Genomic DNA, 19,407 nt, shown 5'->3' on the forward strand with positions numbered 1-19,407 from the left:
AGAGCAAGAGAAGTAATGGGAGAGCAGAGCCAAAGCCATGGAGGACCATATGAGAACAAAGTTCCTGAGTGCTTGGCTGGAGAAGTGCAGATTTGGGCATTTCTACATGATTCTGCGTGTCTATATCAGGGCTAAGAGACTGAGCCGTCCAGAGTCGCTGTGTCCTGGGACCAAAGCTGTAAGACCTGTTGCTGTGTGTGTGTCTACAGCTAGTGAGGACTGTGACAACATATTGCCAAGCATTCTGGACCTGATTCATTACATACTGGGAGTGGTGAGCGAAACTATTGAGCCTAACCTCTTGCCAACTGAGGCTGCCCCTTACTTAGTAGCCCATCAGCCATCCCTTCTGTGCAGTCTTAAAAGGACAGATGCATGTGCACCGCCTAAAGAAGGGCCCCAACAAAAGCCAGCCAACATTGACAGCTAGGCTCCAGGTACTTTTCAGTTACCTCCAAGGGCATCCATTTGCTAGGAATGCATAAACCCACCCACTAAAGGGCTGTATGCACACAAGGACATTTTGTAAATAATCATTAGAAAGTTTACAGTGAGGCTTTTTATTTTTGCCATTCATGATTTCACGGTTGATGCAATTCCTACTCTTGCTGTGTATACTAGTTTAATGGGTTTTAGCTTTATTGTGGTGTAAGTCAAGGCTGTAGGCAAGACTAATATTCCCATCAGTTAACCCAACATATTCATTGACCTGTTTATTGGTATGTGTATTATTTTTATACTACTTTGCTATAAAATATTACTTTACCTATTATTGGTTGCCTATGGCCAATTTTCTACGAACTATTATAGAGTTTTAATATACTGACACTTAACTTGCACAAGTGTAAGCAGCCCTCAGTCTATACCCAGACATGTCAGTGGGGACGGAGCAGTTTAAGAAGTCATGGCAGAAAAGATGACCCATCATCTTAAGCGGTCCTATGGGGGTAGTGCTACATAGGTAAAAATATACATACCTGGAATTCATCTTTAAATGTATGAATGGAGTTACATTTTAAGCCAGAAAAAACATGAAGTCATATTATTTAATAAAGACTATTTGACAGAATTCCATGAGATATTATTTTAGTGATGTCACAGGTGTACATGAAGAACGCTGCTATGTACAACAGAAGTGATGTGACCTTAAAACCCATTTCATCTCTCCTGTTACAATTACGTCCGTGACTTGAAAATCCATATCTAACAGAAGGGCCATTACAGAGTGAAAAGTTTCAGTGCTGGGAAGTCTCCTCTTCATTAGAGCGTGGATCTATAATGTCTCCATCCTCCCCTACTACGTCTCCTTGTTTTGACTTTGTATTTTTCCAGGAAATGAAACCCTGCAGGCAAGCAGAGATCATTATAGAAGATTGTTTTATTAATTGTTCCTTGAGTTTTCTGCCAGTTTGTTAACAGCGTCCAAGTAAACCGCATAATCTGCACAACACATCGTTTACTGTTTAGATGAAATGGCTGATGGCACTTTCTATAGGCTTTGGTATTGCAGGAGAAATGCAGATTTATGTCTCCTATTTAGAAAGATACGAGGGATATGGATAATATGGATGAGACCAGCTAATTTAAGTAGACTTAAAGTGACACTAGACTCTGGTTTAACTAAAAGAAATTGATTAAAACATATTGTAAACCCTTACATATATATATATACTTATATACCCAGTGAAGTGACTGGTCTCAGGTGATACATAGAGATGAAACAATCCCTCTTGTACCTGTTTATCTGCAGCAGTACAAAGTACACAGATCAAAGCTTTTTTTTCTCAGCTCCAGAATGCAGGAGTGAGGATCGAATGTGCATAGAGCAAGGAGTTGAGTGTAATCTGATACCTGAGTGGAGGGAATGGACAAACCCCTCTCTACACAGTTATGTAGGGAAACAGCTGAGGCTGTGGTAGGGCATTCCTTGAGATTCTGTGATGTTGGTATAACTTTCCGGGGTTTACTTCCTCTTTAAAGTTGAGCCCCCCCCAAAATAGGAAGCTCCCCTCGTCTGCCTCCTACCCCCCCCCCCCCCCCCGCTGCCACATTTGGCACTTTTTTGGGGGGAGGGGGGAGCGGATTCTTGGTTTTGACAGGTACCTGCTCCCACTTCCCGCTCAGTTCGCCCCCCTCCTTCCCCTGCAGCCAGCCCATTCACAAAGTAGGAAACCAGCTGTGAAGCCATACCTTCCTGTACAGAACGCACGTCAGAACCCACCTTCCTGTACAGAACGCACTCCAGAACTCACATTCCTGTACACAAGGAACCCTGTGCATAACATGATAATAGTGGTTGGTAATACTTTTGTATTACCAACTGCTACCAACACCTCCCCTCTTACCCCAACTAAATATACCAGAAAAAAACGTGACTCAAATTGTTGGAGTAAAAGTGGCCATTTCGGCCCCTTTATTAAAATAGTAACAAATACAACAAACATTCCTTAATAAAGGAAAACAAAATACTACAATACCCATCAAATTAAGGTTGTTGATCCTTGGAGGCACCAAATATCAAATTATCACTTCGTATCTGCGTACTACTACCATGGTCCACAGCGGTATCACACCAGCTAGAGAATGAACTACATTCTGCAGATACCATAATTGTAATTACCAGTTAATCCACCATAAGGCCCCTTTCACACTGGGGTGGTGCGGGTGTAGGCGGTAAAGCTTTACAGTAGTTTTAGCGGCGGTATGCGGCCGCTAGCGGCTGAAAAAGTGGCGCTTTACCGGCGGTATAGCCGCGCTGCCCCATTGATTTCAATGGGTAGGAGCAGTTTAGGAATGGTGAATACACCGCTCCTTCACCGCTCCAAAGATGCGACTAGCAGAACTTTTTTCACCGTCCTGCTAGCACACCGCTCCTGAAATGAAAGGGGACATTTTTTTCAGGCGCTACACAGGCGCTAATTTTAGCGCTGTAGCGCCTGAAAACCACCTCGGTGTGAAAGGGGCCTTACTGGCATTCCACTGGGGACTCCATACCTTAGATGGGTCCCTAATAACATCATCACAGCAGGTTCTTTTAAAATGCCATCAAAGACCCCAACCGAACTGGCCTGAATAAACATACATATGACGAACCCTACTGATGTAGGGTGGGCGGCCGGGAAACCTCCTCCTCGTGTCTGACTTCCCCCCGGATAACTGTCTCCTTGTTTATCCCGAAGACTGATCCCTGCGGACACGCCCCCCCCCCCCCACTGCTGGCTGAACAATGACCTGCTTATACTTACTGGGAGAGTTACCCCCTGGCTTACCAGATTCCTCTGTGAACCCTTATCATGCTAGCCCTGCGCTTTTACTTTCTTTTTTGGTGTAGGCTGAACTTTATAACAGTACCCCCAGATGTAATCCTATACTTTTGTATTACCAACCGCTACCAACACCTTCCCTCTTACCCCAACTAAATATACCAGAAAAAAACATGACTCAAATTGTTGGAGTAAAATTGTATGTTTCGGCCCCTTTATTAACCACTTGCCGACCAGCCACCACAGTTGTACTGTGGCAGAATGGAGCAGCTGGGTGAACCAACATTATGTTACATCGCTTTTCCCTGTGGCCACTAGGGTGCGCGTGTGCCTCTACTTGCCCCTGGAGCTGATGCGAGTGCCTGACGGTCATGAACACCGTTGGGCTCTCACGATCACTGCTGACATACGGAGAACTGGGATCTGTGTATGTAAACACACAGTTTCCGATTCTCTGAGGGGAGAAGAGACAGATTGCCCGTTCATACAGAGTATGAACAGCGATCTGTCATCTCTTCTACACAGTCCCCTCCTCCGTTCAGTTAGAACACACACTAAGGAACACAAGTAACTCCTTTATTGCCCTTTAGTGCCCTTTAGTGTTAACCCCTTCCCTGCCAGTGAAATTTTTACAGTAATCAATGCATTTTTATAGCACTGATCACTGTATAAATGCCGATGGTCCCAAAAATGTGTCAAAAGTGTCCGATGTGTCTGCCATAATGCTGCAGTCCTGTTAAAAATTGAAGCTTGCCACCATCACTAGTAAAAAAAAAAAAAAAAATGCCATAAAAATATCCCCTATTTTGTAGATGCTATAACTTTTGTGCAAACTAATCAATATACGCTTATAGTGTGATTTTTTTTCTACCAAAAATATGTAGAACATATCGACCTTAACTGAGGAAAAAAAATGTTTTTTTATATATTTTTGGGGGATATTTATTATAGCAAAAGGTAAACAATATTACGTTTAATCGTCGCTGTTTTTTTGTTTATAGCGCAAAAAATAAAAGCCACAGAGGTGATAAAATACCACCAAAAGAAAGCTCTATTTGTGGGAAAAAAGGACGTCAATTTTGTTTGGGCGCCACATTGCATGACCGCGTAATTGTCAGTTAAATCGACTCAGTGCCGAATAACAAAAAGTGCTCTGGTTAGGAGGGGGGTAAAATTTTCCGGGGCTGAAGCAGTTATATAGTAACAAAAATAACAAACATTCCTTAATAAAGGAAAACAAAACAATATAATACCTATCAAATTAAGGTTATTGATCACATAACACCAGCTCGAGGACGAACCACATTCTGCAGATACCACCATTGTAATTACCAATTAATTATTTTAAAATGCCTCCAAAGACCCCAACTTCCACAGCGCAAAGTGTGAAGCCTCACACCTTTGTGTCCCTCCAAAAAAGCAATGCCCTCTGAACCCCATCTTGTAATCCCAGTGACCACAGATCCAAGCCCACCCCATTAAGATGCACCCTGTCACTGCGTAGATACCGCCATGTATCCTCCTCCAGCTCCCTATGCCTAATCACCAAACCGCTGTCACGTGCTATGAACCTGCCAACTTCCTTATTGATCGTCACCCTGGCCTTGTTAAATTTTTCCACTGACCTGGCAAAATTCCAAGACGTGTGGCCTACAATACAGACCACACTACTACTGTGTGAGGAAAATCTAACTGCAGCCGCAGGACATGAAAATTGATATCCCGAATGAGGTGTTGACTGGAACGGACACCCAGATCATTGCCACCAGCGTGCAAGACCAGAAAATCCGGGAGCCTATCCCATCGTGAAGCTCTATGGATCTCTGGGACCACCCTGCTCCACAACATTCCTGGAACACCTATCCACCTGATGCTGCCCCCGGACCTAGGGAAACCAAGCTGATGGCCATTAGGTCTGACGTCAGCCCTCCTGGCCCCCAATGAACGAAGGAGGGAAATCCACACAAGGCAAGAATGATCTGAAAAGAAATACATAAACACAACACATAACACAAAAACTGTAACCAAAACACAGATTAACACACAGAATACAAATAACAATAAGATGTCCCAAAAAACTAACAAACAAAAGAAACCCGGTTATGTTTAAACCAAATGAGATTAGGTAATTTTGGTACAGTTTGCAGTCACTTTGGTTGTCGTTCACACACACTCCTGTTTTCAGGCATCTTTGTGGCAACCTTTTGCCATGGATCACGCCTGTTCATTCACCCCCCACCAGTTCCCTTTCTTTCCCCTCCCCCTGTATATCCCACCACACGACACAGACCTAACTGTCATTACACTCCCTTTTACACCAATTTTGCAGTACATTTATTTGGCCTAAACACCTCCTACTCTTATTCTCATATGTTCACTTTAGATATGCCCTGTGTGCCCGGGTCCACCCAGGTTGCTGCCCGTGATGTGTGTCGCCGTTGGACCAGCCCCCTAGCTCCCAACCCTGATTCATATGGGTGGTCCATGGTCCTTGACATTATGCCTCCAGCTGCATATATACTTGTAAGTGATCTATTGGGGGAGTCTCCATCTTTATTCTCCTACCCTCTATTGAAACAAGATTATTTATCTAGTTTTTCATCTCCCATTTGCAGATACCCCATGTGCTTTCTCCTGATGAGCTGCACCAAGCTAACATCTACCATATACCAGTATACTACAGCTCTAACAGTTTCTATTCTTTCTATTATTTATATATATTCATACCATCACATTATGTGATAGGGACCAGTAAGATCATAGGCCATGCAGATGTTACCTTGCAACATTTTTGTACCCAACTGTGATATATGGTGAACTCTGTAACTCTATCATGCTACCCATTTTTAACCACGTTATTACTAGTTACCACTGTTTTAGGAATTGATGCCACGTTTAATGTGTATTAATATTTGTATGTATATGGAAATTATGTGTAATTTTGTTATTTACGGAATATTAAATATCTCAATCTCCACCATTGTATTAATTTCAACCACGTGCTTCATTCAAAGTCCTACCTGTCAGGCTAGGTGCAGATAACAAGTAACAGTTCAGGTGTGCTGATTATACAAAGAGTTCAAAGCACATACCATGAGCAGGTCTAAGCAGAGCAGGTCAGCTGGGACTTGTAGTACACCGCTGTAGACGAAGGTAGGTGATTGCTGGACCTTGTAGTTCACTGCTGTAGATGAGGATAGATGAGTGCTGGACCTTGTAGTTCACTGTTGTAGATGAGGATAGATGATTGCTGGACCTTGTGGTTCACTGCTGCAGATGTGGGTACTAGTAGAATCAGGCAAAGCGTAGTCTAGGCAAGCTGGGTCATACACAGGTAGATCAGAATCCAAACGGTACAGAATCAGAAGCAAGCAAGGAAGGTCAAACAAGCCGGGTCAAACACGAAAGTCACAGAGCAAATATCAGCTGGATCAAACACAAGTGAACTCTAACACGAGCGCTGACTGAATGCTGATACAGGTGATTTAAACGTGAGCTGGCCAATCACTGTTGTTTCCCAGACACAGGCTGTGTCAGGTGAGTTGTGCTGGGTCCTAAAGGGATTCTAGCACTGACAGTACCCCCCCTTTCTCGAGGGGTTGCTCCTGCACCCCCAGGCTTACTTGGATAACGGAGATGGAACTTCTTCTTAAGTCGATCAGCATGAAGATCACGAGCTGGTACCCAAGATCGATCCTCTGGGCCGAACCCTTTCCAATGAACAAGATATTGTAAGGAATTGCGCACTTGTCTGGAATCAAGAATAAATGCCACTTCATATTCTTGACTGTCCAACACATCCACAGGTTCTGGTTCATTTACTAGGAGGCTGGAATGAACAGGTTTCAACAATGAAACATGAAAGACATTTGGAATGCGCATGGATGGGGGCAGTTTTAATCTGTAGGACACAGGATTAACAATCTCCGAGATTTCATAAGGCCCGATGAATTTTGGGCCAAGCTTTTTAGATGGAACATGCAGGGACAGATTCCGAGATGATAACCACACTTTGTCACCAACTTTATATTCTGGTGCCTTTGAGCGCTTCTTGTCAGCATTTTTCTTAAAAGCCTGCACAGAGCGGGAAATAGCATGATTTACATCGGACCAGATTTTGGAGAAATGTTCAATCGTGGTGTTGGCATCTGGAACATCAGAGGGCGGAAGATCAAAGGAGCACACACGAGGATGCAACCCGTAAACACAAAAGAAAGGAGAGGTCCCTGTAGATGTGCTGGCACAATTATTAAAGGCAAACTCTGCCCATGGAAGGATGTTGACCCACTCCACCTCATCTTTGGCCATCAGACAACGTACCATCTTCTCTAGAGTCTGATTAGTCCTTTCTGTTTGGCCATTAGTCTCAGGATGATATGCTGAAGAATATGATAATTTAATCCCCAGCTGAGAGCAAAGGGCCTTCCAAAACTGAGCTATAAACTGAGAGCCACGGTCAGAGACAATGTTAACTGGTGCCCCATGGAGCCTGAAAATGTGCTTAATGAATAAAGATGCCAGTTCTTTAGCAGATGGAAGCTTCGGAAGCGGAACAAAGTGGGCCATTTTACTGAACCTGTCTACCACCACCCAGATCGTGGAACATCCCTGGGACAGAGGCAAGTCTGTGATAAAGTCCATAGATAAATGGGTCCAGGGACAGGTAGGTATTGGTAGAGGACGAAGGAGACCGGGGGGCTTAGAGGTACTGCTCTTGCTTCTGGCGCAAACTTCACAGGCCTGGACGAAGGCTAACACATCCTGCCTAAGCGATGGCCACCAGAGGTTGCGAGAGACAATCTCAAAAGTTTGTCTAAACCCTGGATGTGCTGCAGGTTTTGATGCATGTACTTGTTGCAATACCTGCAAACGAAGAGCCAGGGGCACAAAGAGCATACCAGGGGGAGTGGAGGGACGGATGAAACCCTTAGCTAGGTTTTCCTGGATGTATTCTTGCAAAGCAAGATTCTCTGGTTCAGACAGTGGAAAGACTCTCCCTCGAGGAGGTGTAGTGTCAGGCAAGAGGTCAATGGGACAATCATAACTGCGATGAGGAGGTAAAGTGTCAGCAATTCCTTTAGAAAACACATCCCGAAAGTCCTTATAACAAAGTGGAATCTGTTCTATTCCCACTTGACAGGTATCAAGTCGAACAGGGTGCTGGATGCAGCTCTTTTTACACTGATTGGACCAAGCCAGAATATCTCTTGTTGGCCAGTCAATTACAGGATTGTGCTTCTGAAGCCAAGGAAGGCCTAGGATCAAAGGAGTGGATGGAGAGTCAATGACAAGACAAGAAATCTTCTCCCAATGAAAAGCCCCTAATTGTAACTGGAAAGGGTTGGTGGATTGGAGCACTAGGTCTTGTGAGAGAGGCCGATTATCCACAGAGATCAGGCGGACTGGACAATCTAGAGCATGAGTTTCCAGGGACAAAGAGGTGATCAGAGTTTTATCAATAAAATTCTCAGCTGCTCCAGAATCCACCAAGGCCAGCAGTTCATGAGCCCCTGTCCCAAAGTGAATGACAGCGGGTAAAAGTATACGATTGTCCCCCTGGGGAGATGAGAGTAGACCTAAGGTGACCTCCCCGCAATCACCTAGGTCCTGGCGTTTCCCGGACGTGTAGGGCACGAACGGAGCATATGACCCTTGAGGCCACAGTATAAGCAGAGTCCCATATTACGCCTGCGTTTGTGTTCCTGGGCAGATAACCGGGTGGAGCCTAACTGCATAGGTTCTTCCTCAGATTTGGCACTGGAGATGGAATAATCAGGTGGTAAGGAAGGTATACAGTTTGCCACAGCCATCGTTTGTTCTCGCCTCCTCTCTCGCTGGCGGCGGTCAATTCTAATAGCTAGACACATAGCCTCCTCCAGTGAGGCTGGATAGGAGAAGTTGACCAGAGCGTCTTTAATCGCATCTGAAAGGCCAATTCTAAACTGGCTGCGGAGAGCTGCATCATTCCAGCCAGATTCCGGGGCCCACCTGCGAAACTCTGAGCAATACATTTCAGCTGTGGTAGTTCCTTGTTTTAAGTTACGCAGGGTCGATTCTGCAGTAGCAGCACGATCTGGATCATCATATAGCAACCCAAGGGCTTCAAAGAAGGCATCTACTGTTAGTAAGGCTGGATGGTTAGGTTCCAGGTTAAAGGCCCAAGCCTGGGGGTCACCCTGTAGTAGAGAGATAATGATTTGAACCCTCTGAGTTTCAGGGCCAGACGAGGATGGCCTCAACTTGAAATATAATTTGCAGCTGTTTTTAAAGTTGCAAAACGCTTTACGGTCACCAGAAAACCGGTCGGGCAAAGGAATTTTTGGTTCAGATGGAGTTTTAGTAATGGTGGTAGTAGAAGGAGATTGCACCTTGGTGAGCTCTGTGGCCATTTCCTGAACTTGATGCGATAAACGGCAAAGTTCTTGTGTAAACAACTGAGCCTGTTCAGGATTCATGATAGGTTTCCCTTTATGTATTGGCTCGTGTTAATGTCAGGCTAGGTGCAGATAACAAGTAACAGTTCAGGTGTGCTGATTATACAAAGAGTTCAAAGCACATACCATGAGCAGGTCTAAGCAGAGCAGGTCAGCTGGGACTTGTAGTACACCGCTGTAGACGAAGGTAGGTGATTGCTGGACCTTGTAGTTCACTGCTGTAGATGAGGATAGATGAGTGCTGGACCTTGTAGTTCACTGTTGTAGATGAGGATAGATGATTGCTGGACCTTGTGGTTCACTGCTGCAGATGTGGGTACTAGTAGAATCAGGCAAAGCGTAGTCTAGGCAAGCTGGGTCATACACAGGTAGATCAGAATCCAAACGGTACAGAATCAGAAGCAAGCAAGGAAGGTCAAACAAGCCGGGTCAAACACGAAAGTCACAGAGCAAATATCAGCTGGATCAAACACAAGTGAACTCTAACACGAGCGCTGACTGAATGCTGATACAGGTGATTTAAACGTGAGCTGGCCAATCACTGTTGTTTCCCAGACACAGGCTGTGTCAGGTGAGTTGTGCTGGGTCCTAAAGGGATTCTAGCACTGACACTACCCTCTTGCTCCTAATTTTAACAATATCATTGTCAGGGATGGAGACACATGACCTTACTAGGCCATGGCCTCATTTAAAGTCCCAATATTTCCCCTGCCCCTTTTCCCAAATTTTTGCTTAAACTAAATGAGGATGGACAAGTCTAAACCAGTCCCATTCGCACCTGCAGATGCATCTTACTACCGCGTCGTCTAAACTCCACCAGGCGGCCTCAGTGGCCTCCCGATGAGGAACAAATGTGAAGAGTAACTCTGTGCCTCCAACCCCACAGCTGTTGAACAAGGCCAAAGCACTGACATGAACTGGAAAGTGAACAAGGCTAAGCCATCTAAATTAATTAGAAAAGAACCAGTCCCAACAGGGCAAAACAGTAAATACTCCACCTCCGTGGAAACTGGGCAGATGGGAGAACCATAAACTCTGATCTGTCTTAGATTGATGGATAAAAAGGACCACTGAGGAGCCATCATAGCAGACGTCCTCCGCTGACAAGCCCCCTTGGGCAGACTTGGACTTACTGACCAACTCACCTATCCTAAGAGCTCCAAAAAAGGCTAAGGCGAACCCCGCACGGAATAAACAAGCTTCAAAAACAGAAGAACAGATCGTATTTGTCAGGAGGAACAAAGATTGCAGTATGTCAAAAGTAATAGGCCGGCGGCCATCCGGTCTATGCGCCCTTTTTCGTTAACCGTGCAGGGCCCGTTTCACCAAAAAGTACTTGGTAAAATCCTGGATGCCCTGCAATTTAAATAAGAAGGCCAACCCTGCCAATTTGCGGTTCATGGCGGAGATAGTCACGCCATCAACAGAGCTTAAACAGACAAAATAGATCAAGAGATGTCTCACCCAGTGTTGCCAACAGCCAGTATTTTTACTGGCAGCCAGTAAAAAAAATTCTCCTGCCAGTAAGTGCCAGTGAAAGAAAAAGGTTGCCAGTAAAAAATATGGCTGTGACGTTTGGCCGAAACCATCCGAGTGCCTGCTACTGTGCTGGCAGTGTGTCGCGTGAAGTCATGGTGCAAGGGAACGGAGCAGCCAGAGTCTCATGTGTAGGTCTGTGGAATGGGAGGAAGGCAAGCCAGGAGTGGACTGAAGGGACCACCTGGCATGGAGAGAGAGGGTCACTGTGACTCAGGAGGGGACGTGTCATGTTGGTGAGGTGCCATCATCATCTGTGTTGCTGTGAGAGTCAATTGCAAGTGTGTATGCCGTCCATTCTAATATCTCACCCTCTCGATTCCTGTCCCTGAGCTACTTATTTACTATATTGAAAATAAAATAAGTAATATGATTTTGCCTTAATATCTACCTTAAATCACTTTGCTAGTTGCATATTGCACTTGTTTGTAGCCTAAATACTGACATTTGCACTTAAAATTGTCATTTTGTAACTTTTAAATATGCCAGTAAAAACTTGACGGTGTCAGTACATTTTTGATGTCGTGTCAGTACATTTCAATCTGGTAGGTTGGCAACACTGGTCTCACCACATAGTTGCCCATATCCTCCCTTGTCTGCTGAAGTTCCCCCCATTCTTGCCAAACCTTGTTGTATGAAGACTACGTCGACTCACTCAAGGAGCCTCGAATCAAAGCCACAGCCAAGGAGGACAAGCGTTTCCAAGTTTCTCCGTGCCTGGCGCCAACTCCAGGAACATGTCCAACTGTAAATGAGAGAGAGCGTCAGCCAATGTATTCTTCACCCCCGGAAGATGAAGTAAAGAAACATATTTAGCTGAAGACAACATAAAACAAGATGTTTCCCGGATTACAAGAGGGGATGACCCTGACAATGACCTGAACCACGCCTAGGTTGTTACAATGGAGACAAACGTTTTTATTACGAAAAGATTCCCCCCAGATTGCTACAAGCACAACCAGAAAAAATTCCAAAAGCACCAAATATTTTAAGAAGTCCTCCTATAAATGGACGAAATGCCTAGGCAAACGTACCCCCGCCATGGCTGCCAATAGCTGCAGACAAAAAACTCCACCCATCAGCTTAATGCAGCACACAAAAATTCAGCATGCCCAGGAGGGACTGTCACCCCCATAGCTGGATTTTGTGTTTGTCAATCAATTACTATCCCCAGGAACTTGATAGATGACCTGGGGCCATCCGTTTTGTCAGCTGCGAGGGGAATCCCAAAATGCTCATTAAGGTGCCGAACCATATCCAAGGGAATCCCACATAAATTAGAAGAGGGAGGACCAACGAATAAAGAGTCATCCAAGTAAGGAATAACTGAATTGGCACCCGCCAGGTCGCGAACCACCCATTCCAGGTAAGAGCTCCAATAGCCCATAGGAAGGCTGTGATGCATATAAAAGAAGCCCAACCACCTACAACCCAACAGGTGAAAACTGTGCGGGTGGACCCTCAACAAGCAAAAGCTGACTCAGTGTCGGTCTTAGCCATGAGAGCACCCTTACCATAGCACGGCACCCAAAAAAATGCAGCATCAAACAAGGTGTAAGACACCCCACATGCCTCTGAGTCAATAGCATTGTTAACCAACCTTTTGCAAGATTCAATCAAAATTTATTGGGCTCCTTCTTAGCAACGACACCCAAAGGAGAGACCACCAAGTTGTCCAAAGGGGAGTTAGGAAAAGGTCCACACATCTGGCCCAATAACAACTCCTTAGCGAGTTTTTCTGAAACCACGTCACAGTGTAAAAGAGCCAACCACAGGGATCTGGGAGGGATCTGAGAAAGGGAGCAAGGATAACTGGGCTGAAGGCTGGTCTGGATATCAACTTAGAAAAGGGGCCATCCTGTCTACCCTCACTGGAGTCTCACCCTTTTCCAGCAACATTGCTGGGACGGGCCCTGCCAGCCTTGAAACCGGCGAGACAGGGGGTGGGCCCCTCCCGCAGTGAGAGCATTCGTGTTTGTATTTGCAACCGGTGCCGAATCTGCAAGAACCCTCATTGAACTGCCAGCACTGGCTCCGCCGTTTTGCGGCCGGTTGTCCTGGGGCAGTTGAACTTCCGGCCCCACTGGAAAAACGAAGTGGAGGCCCAAGGCGAGGTCATAGATTTCACCCATAAACTGATGTCCTTATGATCCCAACGTAGTGAGGAACGAATAGCCTTACGCTGATGAAACTGTTCATCATAACACAGCCAGGCCACACCCCGTACACCCTCTGGGCCTTGCTAATGGCATCCAGATAACAAAAATGGAAGGGAAAAGTTCTCAGGAGATTATGCTAGCAAAAATGGTGAATGCCTGGAGCCTGTTACTAAACGCGGAATCAAACGATAGCGACGGTTCTCCTCACTCTCCTTCTTGGATTCTTCTGGTTTAATCCTATCCAGGTTTAACTTTTCAAGAGGCAACAATGTGAAGATTTCCACATAATCCCCTCACCAAATCTTGTCCCGCACCTCAGATTTGAAATGCACACTCAAAGGACCCTCGAAACACATCTGCCAAGCGAACCATGTCTGTGCTCTTACTAATGTCCCTCTGCGAGACCACCAAGGTCTTCGCAGCCATCTCCAAACCCGCCGTGTCCCCCAATGTCCCTCCAGGCACCTATGCAAGAACTGAAACAGCCTGGGCCTGTGCCACCGCACAGCTGGCCCCTGATGGATCCGAAAATCACGCCACTACTCTCGCTGAGCCGGAAGCCGAGCTGTAAGGGTACCCGTACCAACCCCCGGGGACCGGACCCACCCTAACCCTCAACATAGAAAACAGAGGAAGCTGTAAAGAAGATATGGCATTAGACATGAACTTACCAGGCTAACCAGGACCTGATCCCACAGAAGTAGAATCGGAATTCCCCCTTGCAGATCGTGGCAGAAGGACCCTATCTTCAGAGCCAGAAAGTTCGCCCTCGGATTGCGAGGAATCCAGGGGATCATATTGCAGCCGAGGGTTAGGCGGCCGCATCCCTCCGAGATCTCCTGTGTACAGGGATCGGGGACAACGCTGGGCTCTGCTCCCTTACCTATCAGTGCCCACCAGTGCCACCCATCAGTGCTGCCTATCAATGCCCATCAGTGCTGCATATTAGTGCCACCCATCAGTGCGGCCTATCAGTGCCCATTGTCAGTGCCTGTCAGTGCCCTATAGTGCCACTTCATTGGTGCCACCTCACCGGTGCCACCTTATGAGTGGTAGTGGACAGTGCTGTCTTATCAGTGCCCATCAGTAAAGGAGAAAACTTACTTATTTACAACATTTTATAACAGAAACAAAAGAAAAAAAAATTCAAAATTTTAGGTCCTTTTTTACTTGTTTACCAAAAAATAAAAAACGCAGAGGTGATCAAATACCACCAAAATAAAGCTCTACTTGTGGGTACAAAAGTAGTAGTTAAAGTAGTGCATGCGCTACTTTTGGTGCATGCGCTACTTTTGGTGCAGTGCAGTGCAATTTCAACTTATTAACATGAATGGGCTGAGATCACATTGCATCAAATCACATTCCTGTGGGATTCCTGGTGTGAACCGGCCCTGAGGCCCCATTCACATCTCTGCATTTCCAATTGCGCAGCAAACCATCCAGAGAACGCACAAAGTCACGCACAAGGTAGTCCTATGCTCGAAGTGCATGTGAAAAACACACAAAAAAAAAGCAAGTTCTCGCTATACACAGATGTGGATGCAGCCATAAAGCCAAAGTTTCATTTGCATATGTTTTGCCTTCCATGGTTTGCCTCTCTTTTCCTCATCAACACGCTAATGGCATTTTTTTTATAAAACTCTTTCTGTTTTCATTACATACCTGTGATGTCATCACAGGTGGGTCATTCTGCTCTCTGAACGCAGCTGGGAGGATCACTTTTGCTACACCAGCATACAAAGAATTACTGCCACGGCATATGTATGTGTATCTACCCTCATAATGATCACTGTTTTCTTTCAAATGCCACTTTATGCATTGGCATACCACAATAGATCCAGTCTGTTTGGACATTATGGTCACCTGCTGACTTGATACAATCCACAGGCAGCTTAAAGCCCCATACACACTATCAGATTTTCTGCTGATTTTTGTTTTCTGCTGTATTTTTCTTCAGATTTACCAAAACCATGTAGTGCAAGGGCCTGCCTGATTGCATACAAATTGAAAATCCTAAGGTTTGACCTCATATTATATGGTTTTGGTAAATCTGAAGGAAAAGATCAGTAGAAAATCTGATCGTGTGTATGGGGCTTCTTCCAGAAGGCAATCCAATGTAAATTGTATTTCGATAATTAGAAAATGTAGGTAATTGCAGTGCAGACAATGTTTTCCAGACTTTTGAGGTGCAAGACAACAATAACCCAGCTAAATCCACCCAAACACAGGTCAAATTTCATCTGGTTCAGCAGAAACCAGCTGAGTTTCGATCGTTCTATGAGCATACTGGTTGTACTGAAGTTGATTGACTTTAGTACAACCAGCCCCTTTGCAGCTTGGGGGATGGAGGGAAGTAAACACAAAGCTTAACCGTCAGTTTTTACCACCACCCAACTGCAATCTAAGCCATAAAATCCTTATAAAGTCTCCTTTAGGACCGCTGTTCCTGCAATTCATTTCTTTTAGACACCAGCTGTCCTTCATTTACACCACTGATTGCCAGTGAATCGCCGCTGATTTCCCAATATTGCTCTGCATTCGGTTTCCTGTGTAATATTAGACTCTCTGGAACTAATTTAATTCATCATCTTACAATTTTCAGGACCTTTGATACTTGCATCCTCCTAGTTGCGTCTCACGCTTATTATGCTATGCTGTAATCAGACTATGCAGACATATAACCCAATCTATTATCTGGTAATTGGACAGCAACTAATAAACAACCGAGGAGGATGCTGGAAGTCGAGCAAGCCGCGTTATCGAGTTGAATCATTTTATTTATCAGTTCAGGAATGTGTTTAAAGTCAAAAGCAATGAGAAGGTAATGCAGAAATGAGAAAGGGTAACCTGGCCACAGGCTGCTCACATTTTGGCCGATTCCTGCTGGCTTGGTCAAAATTCAAGCAGTTGCTTGGCCCAGCGTTCCACAAAAGTCGATTGTTCAATTGACTTTTGTCTAATTTCGTAGGCTGAACAAAAGAAATCGTACATGTCTTCTGTCTCACTTAGGCTAGGTTCACATAGGGTTGCCACCTCATCTCTTTAAAGTGGAAGTAAACTCTTCTATCGTTTTCAGTCAAGGAAGCTGCCATCTTGGACTGTAATGATTCTTCAACTGCCATAATGCTGCACATGTGATCAGTTATGAAACCAGACATTGGATGGTTTGAAAGATTGGCTGAGAGCACAACCAATGTGAAAGTTAGCATTTCCGGCATGCCGGGAATGTAAGTGTTTTTTGAAACTGGGTTTACTCCCGCTTTAAAGTGGTTGTAAACCCTTACAACCAACTTTGACCTACAGGTAAGCCTAGATTAAGGCTTACCTGTAGGTCCAAGAAATATCTCCTAAACCGAAAGACAGGCACCGCTGTCAACGGCGACATCCCGCGAGTGGCGGCTCCCGTGGCGCATGCGTGGGAGGGACGTCATCGCGGCTTTGCCGAATGACAGCGGCGGAGCAGCGAGACCCACTGAGAAGATGGATGCGCCGGACTACAGGGGACAGCGGTGACTTCGCTGGCTCCTGTGTCAGGTAAGTGACACATAATGGACTACTAAGTGATGCATAGTAGTCCATTATGCTTTACCTTTGCAGGGAATGAAAGAGGAAGTAAACTCATCAGGGTTTACTTCCTCTTTAACCAGTTGCCGACCGCCGCACGCCGATGTACGTCGGTACAATGGCACGGGCAGGCATAAGGACATACATGTACGTCCCTTGCCTCCCGCGGGTCGGGGGCCCGATCGGGCCCCCGCCCGGTGCCTGCGGCGGTCGGTATTCGTACGGGAGCGATCCCGGACGAGGGGACGGCCATTCATTCATGGCCACCCCTCGCGATCGCTCCCGACGAATAGAAATCCCCGGTGACATCACTTCCTCTCCTGTAATGTAAACACAGGAGAGGAAGTGATGTATTCTCTCCTCCGTGTCGGTATTTTTCGTTCCGACACGGAGGAGAGCGGATCAGTAAGTTGCACCAACACTCACACACACAGTAGAACATGCCAGGCACACTCACACCCCCCCTTTACCCCCCGATCACCCCCCCAATTACCCCTGCCCCCCAGTCACAGTGACACCAATGTCATTTTTTTTTTTTTTTTTTTTTTTTTTTGCATTGGTGTCATTTGTGACTGTAATAACTGTTAGGGCAGTTAGAGTTAGCCCCCTTTAGTTCTAATGTACCCCCCTAACCCCCCCAATAAAGGTTTAACCCCGTGATCACCCCCCGTCGCCAGTGTCACTAAGGCTGGGTTCACATTGCAGCGGTTTATGAGAACGAATGTGATTCGCACCGCACTGCAGTGCAAATCACATCCGATCTCTGTGCGATTCGAGTTCAGCCATTCGCCGCACCCGCCGCACCCGCCACACCCGCCGCACCCGCCGCAAATTCGCACGGGACCCTTTTTTTGGCCCGCAGCAGAATCGGATCGCATGGGTGTTCACACCATGCGATCCGAGTTTGCAGATCGCACTGCGATATGCGAACTGATCTGGGGGTGTCAGTAACATTTCACTGACACTCCCAGCAGTTCGCATAGGGCAGTGTGAACTGCCGCCGGGAGGCATGCGATGCGGGAACCCGCCGCGCATTCGTGGCGTTCCCGCATCGCTCCAGTGTGAACCCAGCCTAATAAGCGATCGTTTTTCTGATCGCCGTATTAGTGTCACAGGTGACGCTAGTTAGGCAGGTAGGTATTTAGGTTCGCTGCAGCTTTTTATAGCGCCAGGGACCCCCATATACTACCGCATAAAGCCCCCTAATTGCCCCCTAGTTAACCCTTTCACCAGTGATCACCATATAACTGTTACAGGTGACGCTGGTTGGTTAGTTATTTTTTTATAGTTTCAGGGCACCCGCCATTTATTACCTAGTCTCACTAGTGTACCCCTAAATTTAGGGGTGTCTACTTTCCAAAATGGGGTCATTTGGGGGGGGTTTGTGCCATCTTGGCATTTTATGGCCTTCAAAACTGTAACGCCCTTAGAAAGCCTGAAGGCGGTGCTTGGTTTTCGGGGCCCCGTACGCGGCTAGGCTCCCAAAAAGTCCCACATATGTGGTATCCCCATACTCAGGAGAAGCAGCAGAATTTATTTTGGGGTGTCATTTCACATATGCCCATGGCATGCGTGAGCAATATATCATTTAGTGACAACTTTGTGAAAAAAAAAAAAAAAAGTTTGTAATTTTCCCGCAACTTGTGGCAAAATATAAAATATTCCATGAACTCAACATGCCTCTCAGCAAATAGCTTGGGGTGTCTACTTTCTAAAATGGGGTCATTTGTGGGGGTTTTGTGCCATCTTGGCATTTTATGGCCTTCAAAACTGTAATAGGTAGTGAGAAGTGAACTCAAAAATTTACGCCCTTAGAAAGCCTGAAGGCGGTGCTTGGTTTTCGGGGCCCCGTACGCGGCTAGGCTCCCAAAAAGTCCCACATATGTGGTATCCCCATACTCAGGAGAAGCAGCAGAATTTATTTTGGGGTGTCATTTCACATACGCCCATAGCATGTGTGAGCAATATATCATTTAGTGACAACTTTGTGTAAAAAAAAAAAAAAATTTTTTTTTTTGTCATTATTCAATCGCTTGAGGCAAAAAAATAAAATATTCAATGGGCTCAACATGCCTCTTATCAATTTCCTTAGGGGGTCTACTTTCCAAAATGGGGTCATTTGGGGGGGTTTTGTACTGCCCTGCCATTTTAGCACCTCAAGAAATGAGATAGGCAGTCGTAAACTAAAAGCTGCGTAAATTCCAGAAAACGTACCTTAGTTTGTAGATGTGACAACTTTTGCGCAAACCAATAAATATACAATTATTGACTTTTTTTTTACCAAAGACATGTGGCTGAATACATTTTGGCCTAAATGTATGACTAAAATTGAGTTTATTGGATTTTTCTAATAACAAAAAGTAGAAAATATCATTTTTTTTCAAAATTTGCGGTCTTTTTACGTTTATATCGCAAAAAATAAAAATCGCAGAGGCAATCAAATACCATCAA

The sequence above is a fragment of the Lithobates pipiens genome, unplaced genomic scaffold (genome assembly GCF_037356315.1).
Source record: "Lithobates pipiens isolate NorthernLeopardFrog02 unplaced genomic scaffold, aLitPip1_a1.2 Scaffold_23, whole genome shotgun sequence".
Classification (NCBI taxonomy): domain Eukaryota; kingdom Metazoa; phylum Chordata; class Amphibia; order Anura; family Ranidae; genus Lithobates; species Lithobates pipiens.